At 48.3% G+C, this 15,842-nt stretch overlaps 1 protein-coding gene and 1 non-coding gene across 2 annotated transcripts in view; both read left to right on the plus strand.

Moving 5' to 3' along the window:
- Nucleotides 1-15,842, plus strand: part of SHROOM2 (shroom family member 2) — a 154,768-nt gene that overhangs the window by 33,166 nt on the left and 105,760 nt on the right. The window lies entirely within an intron of this gene.
- On the plus strand, nt 2,895-2,979 carry TRNAQ-UUG. The gene has a single exon. It is a non-coding gene; the product is annotated as a tRNA-Gln (tRNA).

The raw sequence follows: 15,842 nt of genomic DNA on the forward strand, positions 1-15,842 counted from the left end.
CCCCCCCCCCCCGACAGACACACTTCTTTATGCTTTTGTGTAATTTAAAACTCTGTTGCACTGAATACTTTTTTTTTCTAATTTCTAAAAAATTTTTTCAATTTTAAAAATTTTATTTGGTGGCGAGAGGGGCAGAGAGAAAATGAGTGAGAGAATGCCAAGCAGGCTCTGCGCTGTCAGCGCGGAGCCTGACGTGGAGTTCAGGCTCTCGAACAGTGAGATCGTGGCCTGAGCTGAAATCGAGAGTTGGCCGCTCCATCGTCTCAGCCACTCAGGTGCCCCCTAAATGCTTATTTTTAAGAAAGCAAATGAATGTTGTATACAGCTTTGCAGAACTTGGCTTTTCCAACTAGAGTCATTTGAAGATGGAAAGATTTATTTCCTTTTTAAAAATTCATGGCATCCTCCATTGCAGCACATCTGGTAAAACTGTGTGTGCGCAAGGATTTTTATGATGCGTAAAATAGGCTGTAAGGTGTCGCATATGCCTTCTGACGCATTTCATGCCTTTTCCCTCTGGCTTACGTGATGCATGGTGAAAAAGCCCTGTGGAGCTTTCGATTTGGACCTTCTGAAATCCCGAGGAAGAGGAAGAGGAGGGGACAGGAGAGAATATCCTGGAGGGGGTGGCCGGATGCCGGCTGCGTCGTTCCTTACCCTGAGGACTCCTGGGCCGCAGTCCCTGCACCTTATCCTGGGTGGCCGGAACAGCGGAGTCTGTGTTGTCTGACTCTTCCTTTTCCGGCATTGCTGGACCCCCTCCAGCAATTATTCAGAATGCGTTCTGTGCAAAAATTACCGGTTTTCTCTAACGGGCCACAGAAGTGGATACTTACGTTCAAATATTCTGATTGATGCCGTGTGGGGTGTGTGTGTCGGTGTGCTCGAATTGTCTAGCACCTTCTTTAATGAGCATTCTGTGTTGGAAATTTCTCTTATTTATGACTTCCTGGGATTTCTTGCTTTCAGTTCTTGTTAAAGTCATGTCACGTTTTAGGGAGTTTGGACCCCTTTCCCTTTTAACCTGGTGTTCTACTTTGCGATACATTTTTTATTTAAACAAATTTCTGAAGGTCCTTGTGAGACTTGGAGGGATTTCACTGAAATACTGCTTTTTAAAAAATTTTTATTTGTTTGTTTATTTTTGAGAGAGAGCGCAGAGAGAGAGAGGGCACGAGTGAGTGAGAGCTAGAGAGAGAGAGGGAGGGAGGGAGAGAATCCCACACAGTCGCAGCACTGGGAGTGCAGAGCCCCAGGCAGGGCTCTAGTTCACCTGATGTGGGGCTCAAACTCACGAGCCGTGAGATCATATCTTGAGCTGACGTCAGACACTTAACCGACTGAGCCACCCTGAAATATTCTTAATTTTTCCTTTGAACTACGGTAGGCAGGTTCCTGTCCTAGGGTCCTTGTGAGAGAATTCACACTGCCTGGTGCATAGTGCTGGATGGCTTTGAACCCTGAATCACAGACATGGTGAGCTCGTAAGAGTGAATCACAGGGTCCCCTCCTTGAGTCTAAAGTGCGTGCCTAGGGTCGCCTGGGTGGTTCAGTCGGTTAAGTGCTCGACGTCAGCTCAGGTCACGATCTCACGGTTCGTGAGTTCGAGCCCCGCGTCGGGTTCTGTGCTGTCATTGTGGAGCCTGGAGCCTGCTTCGGATTCTGTGTCTCCTTCTCTCTCTGCTCCTTCCCTGCTCATGCTCTGTCTGTCTCTGTCTGTCTCTCTCTCTAAGATAAACATCAAAAAACATTTTTTAAACAAATAAGTAAAGTGTGTGTCTAATTTGGTGGCCCAAATGCCTGTGGTTCAGGGTTTTCAGAGGGATCTCCCCGGCGCCACCCCATGAAGACAGGAAGCTGAAGCAGGTTTCTGTCCGGTCGTTTGGTTAAATGAAACTGCCCGGCCTCAGGAATGCTGTTGTACATTCCATGTCTGGTGGTGAGGGCAGGAGCCTGGAATTTGGTGGTGTCCTCTGTCCCTCCCTCTGTCCCCTTTCCCTTCCCTGCTCCCTCTTCTGGGAGTGGAGTGGGCTTGTCTTGGGGCGTGGGGGTGGGGAGGAACCAAGCTGGACTCTGTCCCCAGGGCTCCTGTGATCTTTTCTGACCCTGTCCCGCCGCAGTCAGAAATGCAAGGTGCCATCCACCCACCTAGTAGGGGCTCGTAATCCAGCGTGCCCTGACTACCAGCAGCCTGCCGGCCCCACTTCTCAGGAACACAGGGGCTCCTGGGGTCCCCAGGCAGGAGCGAGTGCTGGTCACTCATGCGGCTGGTTTCCCATGTCCTGGCCACACACAGTACATTGTTGCTGTTTTTAATAAAACCTGTGTTTGGGGGAGAGTTTGTGATCTACAGAGAAGTTGCGAAAGTGGCACAGAGCACCCCCATGTGCCCCACGCGCCCAGTTTTCCCCTTGGTAGAGGGAATGGCGGTAGTTTTCTCCAGTGACCCAATATTGATACGTGACCACTAAGCTCGTATTTTATCCAGCTTTCCTTAGTTTTCCTCTGATGCCTTTTCCATTCCAGGATTTCATCCAACACGCCACAACATACTCAGTTCTCTTGCTGCCTTGGGCTCCTCTTGACTGTGACCATTTCTCAGGCTTCCCTTGTTGTGACCCTGACCGTTTTGAGCCGGGCTGGTTGGCTGTTGTGGAGAGTGCCCTGCTGCTGGCATTTGTCTGATATTTCTGTCACGGTGAAACTGAGGTTCTGGTTTTTGGGGAGGAAGATCACAGAGGTCAAGCAGCATTCTCGTTACCCATAATGTTTTTTACTTTGATTTTCCAATTTTCCTAACTTTAGAAGTTAAGATCTTTCACATCTGCTTTGGAAATTTTGAACTCCAGGGGAGGAAAAGCATGGAATTTCCTTCTGAAACTCTTTTTGTGGGAGCCTGGGTGGCTCAGTTGGTTGAGCGTCTGACTTTGGCTCAGGTCATGATCACACTGCTTGTGGGTTCGAGCCCCGCGTCGGGCTGGGTGCTGACTGCTCAGAGCCTGGAGCCTGCTTTGGATTCTGTATCTCCCTCTCTCTTTGCCCCTCCCTTGCCTGTGCTCTGTCTCTCTCTGTCTCTCAAAAATGAATGAACATTTAAAAAAAAAATTTAACTCTTCTGGCAAAGCAACTTTTTTATTGCAATTGTCCAGCTGGGGTGCAGTTATGGGCTGAATTTTTGTCCCCCCTCTAAATTCATGTATTGAAACCCTAATTCCTAGCCCCTCAAAATGTGATAGGGCATTTAAAGAGGTAACAAAATTAAATGAGGCTCTAATCTAACCTGATTGGGGTCCTGACATGAGGAGGAACAGACAGACAGCAAGGATTCTTGCAGACAGAGGAAGGCCACGTGAGGAAAGTGGCTGTCTGCAGGCCAAGGAGAGCGGATGTATTTCTATTGTTTAAGCCACCCCATCTGTAGGATCCGAGCTGACTGATGTGGCGGGGTGGGGTGGGGTTGGCGATCAACGCTGCTGTGCTGTTTGGGCGTTTGTAGACGTCATCGTTTTGAACAGGAAGCCTGCCCAGCATGTCCTATAGATACGTTATTTATTCCGTTCTGTTCTGTACACTACAAATATGTTAGGTTTCAGAATAGCATTGGGATGGCTTGAATTGGTACGTTGTCGTGTGCACCTTCTCCCCACATCAGCAAAGCTGTCCGTCGTCAGGGCATATCATATTGTTTTTTTTTTTAATTTTTTAAAATTTATTTTTGAGAGAGTGACGGAGAGTGAGCGGTGGAGGGGCAGAGAGCATGGGAGACACAAAATCCGAAGCAGGGTCCAGACTCAGCTGTCAGCACCGAGCCTGATGTGGGGCTCGAACCCACGAACCGTGAGATCATGGCCTGAGCCAAAACCAAGAATCAGACACTTCACCGACTGAGCCACCTTGGTGCCCCGGGCAGATCTCATTCTGTTGGGCTGACAAATTACGGTCCTTCTCTAGAGCGTCAGACATTGGCAAGCCATCTGTGTTAAGAGCCAGATTGTGGCGTTTTTGGTTTGTGGTGTGGCAGGCCACACGGTCGCTGGGGCAGGTGCTGAGTGCACCTGTTGGCCAGCCCTTGCTCTGTTTCGGGAGGACACAGAACCATGACTCTCCCTTGAGGCTGTTGTGTATTTTTGCGGTCATGTCGTTGCTTTTTTGCGTAGGTGGGCCCATCTCTAGGTAACAGTGTCACGTTTTCTCCGGGAAGTCTTCCCGGGCATCTCCTCTGCAGGCCTGCTTCCCAAGTGCCGTGTTGCCACAGAGCGTCTCAGAGAGATCGAGAGCAGCCCATCACCCTGACCAGCGGCCAGCCTGAGCCACCGGACTGGCTCACGGTTCTCCAGAGCATGTACCCCAATCCTGCCTTTGAAACTGCAGGGGAGTCCTCTCAAGCTAGCATCCCTCCTCCTAGATGTGTGTGTGTGTGTGTGTGTGTGTGTGTGTGTGTGTGTGTTCTTGAAAACAAAGGCTTTTATTGTCTCTAGTTGTGGGGAAGGATGAGGGGGTGGAAGCTTCCAGAGTGGAAAGGGCTCAGAGCCCAGGGCTGAACCTTGTCTGCACGTCAGCCCTCCCTGGCCCCTCCTCGCCCTCGTTTCTGCCTTTCTCTGCTCTCCAGTCCCCTGTCTGCTGCAGACGCCCTTCCCCGCGAGTTAAACATCATCCTTGGCAGCTGCCGTCCAGCCTCAGGGACGGGGGATGACGAGGGACTCTGTGTGTCCCCTGTGCCTTATCCAGCTGCCTCCAGTGACTTGTTCTGCCTTGTTCTCCCTGCGGTCCCTGGGCCATGCGGAGCTGGGCTCGATTTTTTGTCCCCCCTCCCAGTGACCTAACCTCTGCTTCTGTACTCACCCATCCCCTTCCCATCCCAGTTGGCGACATCGTCTCAGATAAGTCCCTGTATGCATCGAGTCCTGTCCCGGCTGGCTCCCCTTCCAGGTTATTAAAGTAGTCTCCTATGCTGGTCTTCCCCCTCCAGCACATCTATGAGCCTAGCTCTGTTTGTGCTCATTCCCTGCTCGAAATACTGTAGTGGCTCCTCCCTCATGGACTGCTGACTTTTAAAAATAATCTGGGCAAACAGGCCAAGGTCACTCACCTGCCGTAGCCTGGATATCTGTATTTTCCTCTCTCCGAGCCTGTGGACTCACTAAGAAAGCCTCTGTGTTGTTCCCTTTTATGACCCGCCTGCCACTGCCTGCCACTTCGGTTCCCGTGTTCCCTGTGCCCAGAACTGCCTGCCTCTCAAGGGTCCCATGCCTCACCCCATCTGAAACACCCACCCCCTCAAATCCACTGTCTTCCTAGAGCTTTCAGTATTTAGTCCAAGTAGAGAAAGGCTCTCCCTGTGATTCCACTTGGAGCTTTGTTTTTATGTTTCCTATTTTATTTTATTTTATATTTTATTTTATTTTATATTTTTATTTTATTTTATTTTATTTTATTTTATTTTATTTTATTTTATTTTATTTTATTTTATTTTCATTTTAGAGAGAGTGCACAAGTGGAGGAGATGGGCAAAGGGAGAGAGAGAGAGAGAGAGAGAGAGAGAGAGAGAGAGAGAGAGAGAGAGAGAAAATGTGTGTGTGTGTGTGTGTGTGTGTGTGTGTGTGTGTGTGTGTCCCAAGCAGGCTCCACACTCAGCTTGAAGCCTGATGTAGGGTTCGATCCTATGACCTGGGATCATGACCTGAGCCGGATTCAAGAGTAGGATGCTCGGGGTACCTGGTGGCTCAGTTAGTTAAGCATCTGACCCTTGACTTTGGCTCAGGTTATGATCTCGAAGTTCGTGAGTTCGAGCGCCACATTGGGCTCCGAGCTGACAGTTTGGAGCCTGCTTGGGATTCTTTCTCTCCCTGTCTCTCTGCCCCTCCCCTGTTTCTCCCTCCAAATAAGTAAATAAACTTTAAAAAAAAAAAAAAAAAAGAGTAGGATGCTCAACTGACTGAGCCACCCAGCTGCCCCTGGAGCTTTGCTTTGTGACCTTGTATGGCCTGATACTGATGCTTTGTTTCATGTATACATGATTCCTCGGAGGACACTGGCTGCCCCTGTGGCATCCGTTCCCTCCCGAGGTACCCACCTAGTTCCCACCTTCCTGGGCTGTGTCAGGCTTTGGGCATGGACCTGACTGGTTTAGGGGGGGCCCACTGGTCTTTCCAGTGGTTTATTGTTGTTGTTTTGGTAGTGGGTATGTGTTTCCATTCTGGCCAGTAAAGTGGGTAGGGAGCTCTGGAGGGGGGCTTCAGGGAATAGATGCCCTGTCTTGTGCTGGACACAAACCCAGAACAGAGGGGTCGGCCTCGCAGACCCCTTGGCAGAGGGTGGGCTCACCTGTGAGCTTCTAGGCTTCTCCCGGCCTCACTTTCTCGTTTTCAGTGTTTGTCCAGGAGATCAGAAAACTTTATAAGACTTGGACTTACTGTACCCTTAAAGCTCTATTGTGGTTTAATTGTAGAGGAATTCTCTAACATGTTTCCTTTAGTGACTTGCATCGGGACGAACGACGGGTGATCCGAACATCCGTTTCTTCAGGGCTCACTGGTGTTGTCAGGTTACTGTCAGGGAACCAGTAACGAGAGGTGAATTTATGCCTCACCTCGATGCCTCACCATAAGCTGGAAAGTGCATGTTTAAACCGGGAGCCCTGCCGTGTTCAGCTGTCCGTTTCTCCAGCCTTCCGGAAGGCAGTGCAGTGGTGGTGGGTGTCTGGCTTTGTCCTGTTCCTACTTCCCTGTAGCCCGCTCTGTGACTATTCTCCTGTGCTGTTCCCCCACTAGCTCCCCTGGCCATCATGTCTCCGGTCACACAACTGCCAAAATGTGCGGCGGGGGGTGGGGGGCTGGCTGGCATCCTGGTTTCCTGATGCTTTTGCTGAGGTGCCTTTTATCAGTCAACATAACCTTGACCCCAGGGGCCCTAGGCGTCTTACCTAGGGAATGAACTGTCCTGTCATTGGATACAGTTCTTGGACTGCAGCTCCCAGACACCAGCATCGTGATGGTAATGATGTACGCTAACCTAACATTGGTATATGGAGGTGCCAGTCTGCACCCCAAGAAGGAGCTGATCCCATCTAGAAAAGAACTTCTGGGGATCAGCTCCTATATGTTCTCTCAATGTTATTGCTGTTTTTTATTTTATTTTCCTTTTATTTATTTTATTTTATTATTATGAAATAGTAGGTGCTCTTTATTTGTTAATATGTATCTTTTGGTAGTGAAGTAGAACTTGCATTCAGAAAAGTAAAAAAGGACAACAGCTGGATGAATTTTCATGGAGTGAACACGGCTGTGTAAGTCATTATCCAGATCAAGACATCCAACTTTCCTGTTTCTATGTTCTAGGCCCCACAGGTGCCACTGAACCTCTCCCCTGAAGATGCTGTGTCTTAAATTTTCACACCATAGATTAACCTCTATTTGACCTTTATGTAAACGAAATAAATATATTCGTGTCCAGCTTTTTCACTCTTCTGTTTAGGAGATTGTAGCTATAGTAGCTCATTTTCTTTGCTGAACCACAGGGTCGTGTGTGTGTGTGTGTGTGTGTGTGTGTGTGTGTGTGTGTGTGTGTGTGTGTAAGGGGACTTTAGAAAATTCTTAGTGGCTTTGACATCCTTGTGGTCCCTTTTCATCCTTCCCCAGAGATGAGCCATCTTGAACACAGATTTGACATCTGTTGCCTCAGAGCCCACCCCTGGCTGCTCTGTGGCTGGGGTCTGCCTTCCAGAAGATTTATTGTTTTCTCGCAGACACTTTGTAACTACTTCAGTAGAGTGCTCAGATGCATGCTAGCTGCTTCTGCGGTTGATTTCCTTTCATGGAATTTTATAGATGGAATCTGGACTCCCCAAGACATATCAACTTCCCCCTTATAAAAGGGTAATCCAAGTGATAGAATATTGCTTTTGATCTGTTGGGTTTTGTCTTTGGGTTGCTTTTTTTTTTTTAATATTTATTTCTTTATTTGAGAGAGAGAGAGCAAGAGAGAGAGTGCGTGCATGAGCAGGGCAGGGGCAGAGAGGGAGAGAGAGAATCCCAAGCAGGCTCCGCACTGTCAGTGCAGAGCCTGACCCGCGGCTCAAACCCACGAACCGAACCGTGAGATCAAGACCTGAGCCAAAGCCAAGAGTCAGACACTTAACTAACTGAGCCACCCAGGGTGCCCTGTGTTTTTGGTTTCTTAAAGCAGTTAACTGTACTTACTGTTCCATGCTTGTCTTGGCCTCAGCTCAGTATTCGGGAATCCAGGCAAATCTCCTTGTAGAATAAGCCTGGTGTACCAGGATGACAACATTCAAATCCAAGGGCAAGGAATGAGGCCCTTCACAGGTTGGGGTTCATTTTGAAGCACAAGATAAAGTGCTCAGGGAGTGATGTTCACTGTAGGGACTTGCAGGGCACGTCCTGGTCTCTGAAAGAAATGCTGTTTTACCAAGTCTTTTGCAGTGAGTGACCACAGTGCTCTGCGACACAGTGTGCACCAAAGGAGGTAGGATTGATTGATTGATTGATTTTTTGGTACTAGCTGTGTGAATCCACAGGTGACTGGAAAGTATCAACATACTAAGATATTCACAGATGAACACAAGAGATGCAGTGTTCTGGGGGCCTCCAGATAAATTGAAGTCTGATCAAAGGTGGAAGAGGGTAGCTAGTGGAATAATTAGGTAGCTCAGGAGAGTGACCGACCAGCATCCAGCTGTATAAAGGGTGCTGTTCCTAAGAAGACTGTGTGGCAAGCCTTGGCCAGTCCTGACCTATGATCACCGTTCTTATCCTCACTAGTGATTTTGCAGCCTGAGTTCTGATGTCCTGCAAAAATGCTGCGTTAGCTTCTGGACGCAGCATTCCCCGGTGTCCTTGAGCGGTGGCTGATTCTTCTAAGAATGTCTCCCCTTTGATTTAATCATGTCCCAATGGAATTAACTTTTTTTTTTTTTTTGAGAGAGAGAGACAGACAGCACAGGCGAGGGAGGGGCAGAGAGGGAGACACAGAATCCGAAGCAAGCTCCAGGCTCTGAGCTGGCAGCACTGAGCCCGACACGGGGCTCGAACTCACGGACCGGGAGATCATGACCTGCGCCGAAGTCAGACACTTAACCGACTGACCCACCCAGGCGCCCCTGGAATTAACTTTTAAAATAGTTGTTCTTTAACCTTTGCATCTGTAGCTGCATTTCTCCTTGCCCATAATGCAGGATAGGGGCGGGAGAAGGAATCTCTTACGGATTTGAGAAGCTTCTGTTATCGGGGGGTTAATGCCCCATATGCGTTGGGGCAAATGTGAGGATGGAAATCTACATTCATGAATTCACCGGTCCATTGCCGGGTCACAGCAGACCCCAAATTTGTGTGTTCTTCGCGGCTGTTTGTATGTTACTGAAGTTAAGTCAGGTGTCTAGAGAGAGACGTCCTAGGAGGTAAAATTGAGAGAGAAGTTCTAGGAGATAAAATCTTCTGCTACAAGGTTATCGGGAGAGGAAATAGAGGGAGCCCATACGATATGTTTTAATGGTTCACCACTAATTAGATATATGACCTTGAACGAGCTACTTCATATCTCTGAGCTGAATAAACTGCCCTTTGACCAACTTTTTAACCCCATGAATCTGTTTATCTCCACGATGAGGGTGGTCAGGTGCATGTCCCACATGGTGGGAAGGTTTCACGACGCATGCCGAGCGCCCAGCCAGTGTCCTGCATGAGTGAGCCATTGAGTGAAGGGTGTTTTGTTGTTATTCCTGGAACACACAGCTTCTGTTCCATTCACGTACCTTGATCACCTAAACGGCCAGAGCAAATGAGCTTCCACTTAGACGGGAATGTCTCTGGGGTTGGAAGATTTGCCCAGCAGTACAAGCTAGGTGTGTGTGTGTGTGTGTGTGTGTGTGTGTGTGTGTGTGTGAGAGAGAGAGAGAGAGAGAGAGAGAGAGGGAGAGGGAGAGGGAGAGAGAGTGTGTATGTGTGTGAAATACAGAACACGGGAGCATGGTGAAGGCGTCTCTCCCTGCCTCCCTAATCTTCAGCTCCAAACAGTCCCAGCACAGCTTCTTTTGACAGCTGGTGTGACAGTGCTGCAAGCCACAGGCATCTGAGGGCCCAGGAAGCAGGGAGTACCCGCTGTGCTTAAGCAAACATGCCAGAGGAGAGGCTGGAGGTGCCCGCTGGCAGGAGCGGTCCCCGTGGAAGCTGGTACACGCTCACCATCTCTGCTTCCTCTGGTTGATCTCGTTCCCTCTGCGACACGCTCTGCTTTTCTTCCAATCTCCCAGTGACTCGCTCCGGGGAGACACGGCTTCCCATGGCCTTGGTTTCAGAGGCAGCCTGAGATGTGGCATCACATCTTTGGCTCTCCCACGGGGGGTACTGGTGGCCTCCCAGCCCTTCCTATGTGACGTGGGCATCTCTTGGAGTTTTGTGGGGTAGAGGAGGTCTCCCCTCCGCTAAGGGCTTGCGGGGCCAGTTCCTCTGGGGTGACTGTCAGTTTTACAGGCTGCCTAGAGCGTGTCCTTATCGGCCCCTCGTTTAAGAGCCTTCTGCCGGAAGTGGGGGGCTGAGTCCCCCTCTCCTTCACCCCATCCCGTCCACGTATCTTCCTCTGGAGTGGAGGCGCTAATGGGAAGACAGAGCAAGGCTGACCATCACCCAGATAGTGAACTTGGCCAACCTGTCAGCTAGCACTTGGACACACAAGCCGACAGACAAGACAGGGTGCTTTTTCCCAAGGTTGAAAGGAATGGTGACTGCTGTATGCGGTTTAACGAGGTACGGATACAGTACATTGTACGAAAGCGTGCGTGTTGGTGTTTAAAACAGGTGGACGCAGAGCAGATGGCCCGTATGTTCTGTGAGCGTTTTGGGTTGGTGGGGGTCCTGGGGTCTGTGGTTTCCTCCCCCTCACAGCTGGGAGCCCTTGAAGGGAACGCCACTCTGCTCATCAGCAAACGATTCTGGCATTTGAGACGCATACACCCAAGGCCCTCACGTGGTCATTGGATGGACATCTTGGGTCCAGGCTGGGCTGTCCCCCCCCCCCCCCGCCTGCCCCCCGCTCCAGCACAGAATAACCTCACGTCCCTTGTTGGCTCATTCCCCCCCTCCCCACCCCACAGCACCTGCGGGGCTGTCCACTGCAGAGACTGAAGTCCCCGCCAGTGTCCACATCGTTCTCTGATCTCCCACACTTGGGTTTTGCTAAGAGCCATCACTTTCTTGTCACTCCCCGCCCCCCGCCCCTCCTGGCCCCCCACTTCCCTTTATGTCTGTCACTGGTGCCGGGGAGAGGTCATGACTTCAGGAAGATACGCAGTTTTGTTTTCTGGGTTCAGGTTACTGTGCATGTTCCTACTTTCCTGCTGGATGATGGCAGACAAGTATGAAGTCAGACACTGGCCGTCAGCTGGACTTAGGTTTTTTAATTTTTTTTTAACGTTTATTTGTTTATTCTTGAGAGAGAGAGAGAGACAGAGCATGAGCAGGGCAAAGAGAGAGGGAGACACAGAATCCGAAGTAGGCTCCGAAGCAGAATCCGAATCCAGGCTGTCAGCACAGAGCCCCACATGGGGCTCGAACTCACAAATTATGAGATCACGACCTGAGCCGAAGTGAGACGCTTAAGTGACTGAGCCACCCAGGTGCTCCTGGACTTAGTTCTTAAGTATTCCCTGCAGCTTCCTAACTTGACAAAACCCAGACCCCTACTTAGGAAGGACTACAGGTGATTCAACATGAAAATTCATGGACTTGGGGTCTCCTTGTTTTATCAAACCTTCAGTGGCTTGAGGGGATCCGGTCTTTCTCTTCTACCCTATTTAAATGTTTCATACGGTTCTTGAATTTTAAAAGATTTTCAAAACAAATGCTTCCCACGTGTGTTGCCCATTTGCTTTTGAGTAAGGTGAGGGGGCGTGACCAGGGATGAACCCCGAGATCACGACCTGAGCCGAAGTTGGACACTCGACCGGCTGAGCCACCCAGGTGCCCTGGTTCTGATTTGGATTTAAATGACAATTTCATAATTGTCCTCAACTCCAGCAATATGTCATTATTTCAGTTTTACCATCATATATTCATAAGCCTTTCTAGCAGTGAACCGAAAATAAGGCAGGACAGGCTTTATCAGTTTCAAGGGAGTGTTCATTTAAAAACGGCCCATTAGGGGCGCCTGGGTGGCTCAGTCGGTTAAGCGGCTGACTTCGGTTCGGGTCATAATCTCACGGTCCGTGAGTTCGAGCCCCACATTGGGCTCTGTGCTGACAGCTCAGAGCCTGGAGCCTGTTTCGGATTCTGTGTCTCCCTCTCTCTGACCCTCCCCCGTTCATGCTCTGTCTCTCTCTGTCTCAAAAATAAATAAAAACATTAAAAAAAAAAATAAAAAATAAAAACGGCCCATTAAATTATGTACTGGAATGAGCTTGTAGTTAAAAATCTCTTACTAAAAAGACCTCTTATTAAGCTCAGAAGGACATGACATCTAATTCCAACGGCTTTGTGTTTCATTGAAGTAAAGAAATTCATATCAGTGAAGTGTTAACTGATATAGTGTCTAGCTGTCAATTAAATTGGAAAATGTACTTGTTTATTATAAAAACTGAGTGCCTTCCATGCTATGAAAACCTAATAGTGTGCTTGCCTAGAAGGTCAGAAGGGGGCTGCATGGGTGCGATGTGCTAGAGATCACGCTCTGGGATTCTTTTGATCCCCATAACTTCCGGTTAGTTTTTTCCATGGCTCAGTGCCTAACAGCCTCCTGAGTGTCTGTGACAATGAATGACAGGCTGTATCAATGGAATTTGGGTAGAATCATTTGGGGAATATATATTTTTTTATTTTTTATTTTATTTTTATTTATTTTTTTTTAATTTTATTTTTTCTTTTTTAAAATTTTCATCCAAATTAGTTAGCATATGGTGCAACAATGACTTCAGGAGTAGATTCCTTAGTGCCCCTTCCCCATTTAGCCCATCCCCCCTCCCACACCCCCTCCCGTAACCTTCAGTTTGTTCTCCATATTTAAGAGTCTCTTCTGTCCCCCTGCCTGTTTTTATATTATTTTTGTTTCCCTTCCCTTACGTTCATCTGTTTTGTCTCTTAAAGTCCTCATGTGAGTGAAGTCATAGGATATTTGTGTTTCTCTGATTGACTCATTTCACTTAGCATAACACCCTCCAGTTCCATCCACGTAGTTGCAAATGGCAAGATTTCATTCTTTTTGATTGCAGAGTAATACTCCATTGTATATGTATACACCATGTCTTCTTTAAATTTATTTTTTAATTCTTTTAACGTTTATTTATTTTTGAGACAGAGACAGAGCATGAACGGGGGAGGGTCAGAGAGAGAGGGAGACACAGAATCTGAAACAGGCTCCAGGCTCTGAGCTGTCAGCACAGAGCCCGATGCGGGGCTCAAACTCACGGACCTCGAGATCATGACCTGAGCCAAAGTTGGATGCTTAACCAACTGAGCCACCCAGGTGCCCCCACATCTTCTTTATCCATTCATCCATCGATGGCCATTTAAGCTCTTTCCGTACTTTGACTGTTGTTGATAGTGCTGCTATAAACATGGGGGTTCATGTATCCCTTCGAAACAGCACACCTGTATCCTGTGGATAAATGCCTAGCAGTGCAACTGCTGGGTCATAGGGTAGTTCTATTTTTAGTTTTTTGAGGAACCTCCATACTGTTTTCCAGAATGGCTTCACCAGCTTGCATCCCCATGGATATGTTTAAAAAAAATTTTTTTTTAATGTTTGTTTATTTTTGACAGAGAGAGAGAGAGAGAGAGAGAGAGAGAGAGACGGAGCATGAGTGGGGGAGGGGCAGAGAGAGAGGGAGACACAGAATCTGAAACAGGCTCCAGGCTCTGAGCTGTCAGCACAGAACCCGATGCGGGGCTCGAACTCAGGGACCACAAGATCATGACCTGAGCTGAAGTCGGGTGCTGAACCGACTAAGCCACCCAGGAGCCCTGGGAGTATTTTTAAAAGAGGCTTCGGGAGTGCCTGGGTGGCTCAGTCAGTTAAACGTCCAACTCTTGATTTGGGCTCAGGTGATGATCTCACAGTTCGTGAGTTCAAACCCTGTGTAAGGCTCTGTGCTGACGGTGTGCAGCCTGCTTGGGATTCTCTGTCGCGTGCTTTCTCTATCTCTCTCTCTCAAATAATAAAAGCAACTTCAGGTCATACAGTTAGTCCCCTGCTCCTTGGCTACAGAGAGAGAGCTCACCATATCCTCAGAAGTGTGCAGATGTCTATGCTATTTGCTTTACTGGCTCACGTTCCCCCTTTCTCAAAGCACCCCCATTTCCTTACGAAAATCTCCCCACTCTTAGGTCTTGTCAAGAGGAACCCCTGCTTGTCACCATGCCCTTCTAAGGGTCAACCAAATCTCTTGGCTTCCTGTCCCTGGTAGAGCCCTAGTAGTCTCATGATCTCTTAGCCAGTCTTTCCTTTTTCCTCTTAATTAAATACTTATTTTGCAATCACTGTGCATTCATTTGCCAATGTCAAAAGATAGAGGGTTCCCTGGTGGTAGCACCTTGTAAAGCTCTAGTAACGATATCTCAACCAGATACTGATGCGGATACAGTCAAGATACAGCACCTTTCCATCACCATGAGGACCCACACTGGTTTTGCTCCAGCCCCTTCCTGACATTAAGCCGTAGCCACTGTTTTTATAATTGTATTTCAAGAATACTAGCTAAATGGGATTGGCTGTTTTCACTGGGCATAATTCTCTAGAGATTTGTCCAGGTTCCTGGATTGAGAGTTCATTGTATTGCTGAGTAGTCCCGGCTACTTAATATACATAATACATATTCATTCATATGTAATACATATTTATTCATTGCATCTTGACCAGCTGGTTTCTGCCCTGAGCCTGACTTCCTACTTTCCTCCTCTTTACTTTCTGGAACCTTCTGGGGCAGTTCCCAGTGCTGTGGTTTCCATGATTCCCTACATCCTTCTAATAGAACTCACTTTGCTTTTGAGAACCAGACCCTTCCCGTCAGAGCCCTCAATGATCCAGAGTCTGGGGATTACCTGGTCAGATCAGTGTGGCTCATGCTAACGAGTCAGCCGACAGGCTGGAGCTTAAACAACGGTGCAGTTCTTGCCACTCCGATGTTTGAGTTCCTTGCCCGTTCTTCCAGCATTTTCCCACAAGGTCTGTGTGGAGACGATGCCATCATTCAGATGCACATATAGAGATGTGGAAAGGTACAGAATTTCTATGTACTCTGTCAGAATACTGGGGCTCTCACTCTTTAGTAATACTGTATTCTTTCAGCTTCTGCTTTCTGTGCTACTTCTGTTCGGCCTTTATAAAGATAAAAGTCGAGGGGTGCTTGAGTGGCTCAGTCAATTGAGTGTCCGACTTTGGCTCAGGTCATGATCTCACGGTTTGTGAGTTTGCGCCCCGCGTCGGGCTCTGTGCTGACGGCTCGGAGCCTGGAGCCTGCTTCGGATTCTGTGTCTCCCCCTCTCTCTGTCCCTCCCCCATTCATGCTCTGTATCTCTCTCTCAAAAGTAAATAAACATTTGAAAAAAAAAACTTAAGAGGTTGAAAAACTTCTGTGGTAAAACTGTTATTGACTGTAGCCTGGGATTAGAGCTGAGGCGACTAGAGTCTGTTTTATCCCTTCAGCTTCTAGTTTTGAATTAACAGGAGTTCACTCTATTAGATAAGAAGCCTGTCACTGCTTCATTCTGCTCATTTAAAGAGTTATGGCCCTGCAGAAAGGGCCTGCTCATTAAAGGCAGTCTCTCGTGAAGATAGGGATCTATTGGAGTGCAGGACGTGACCATCAGCGGTCGAGCCATTCAGACCTTGGGGAGGTT

The sequence above is a fragment of the Panthera leo genome, chromosome Y (genome assembly GCF_018350215.1).
Source record: "Panthera leo isolate Ple1 chromosome Y, P.leo_Ple1_pat1.1, whole genome shotgun sequence".
Classification (NCBI taxonomy): Eukaryota; Metazoa; Chordata; class Mammalia; order Carnivora; family Felidae; genus Panthera; species Panthera leo.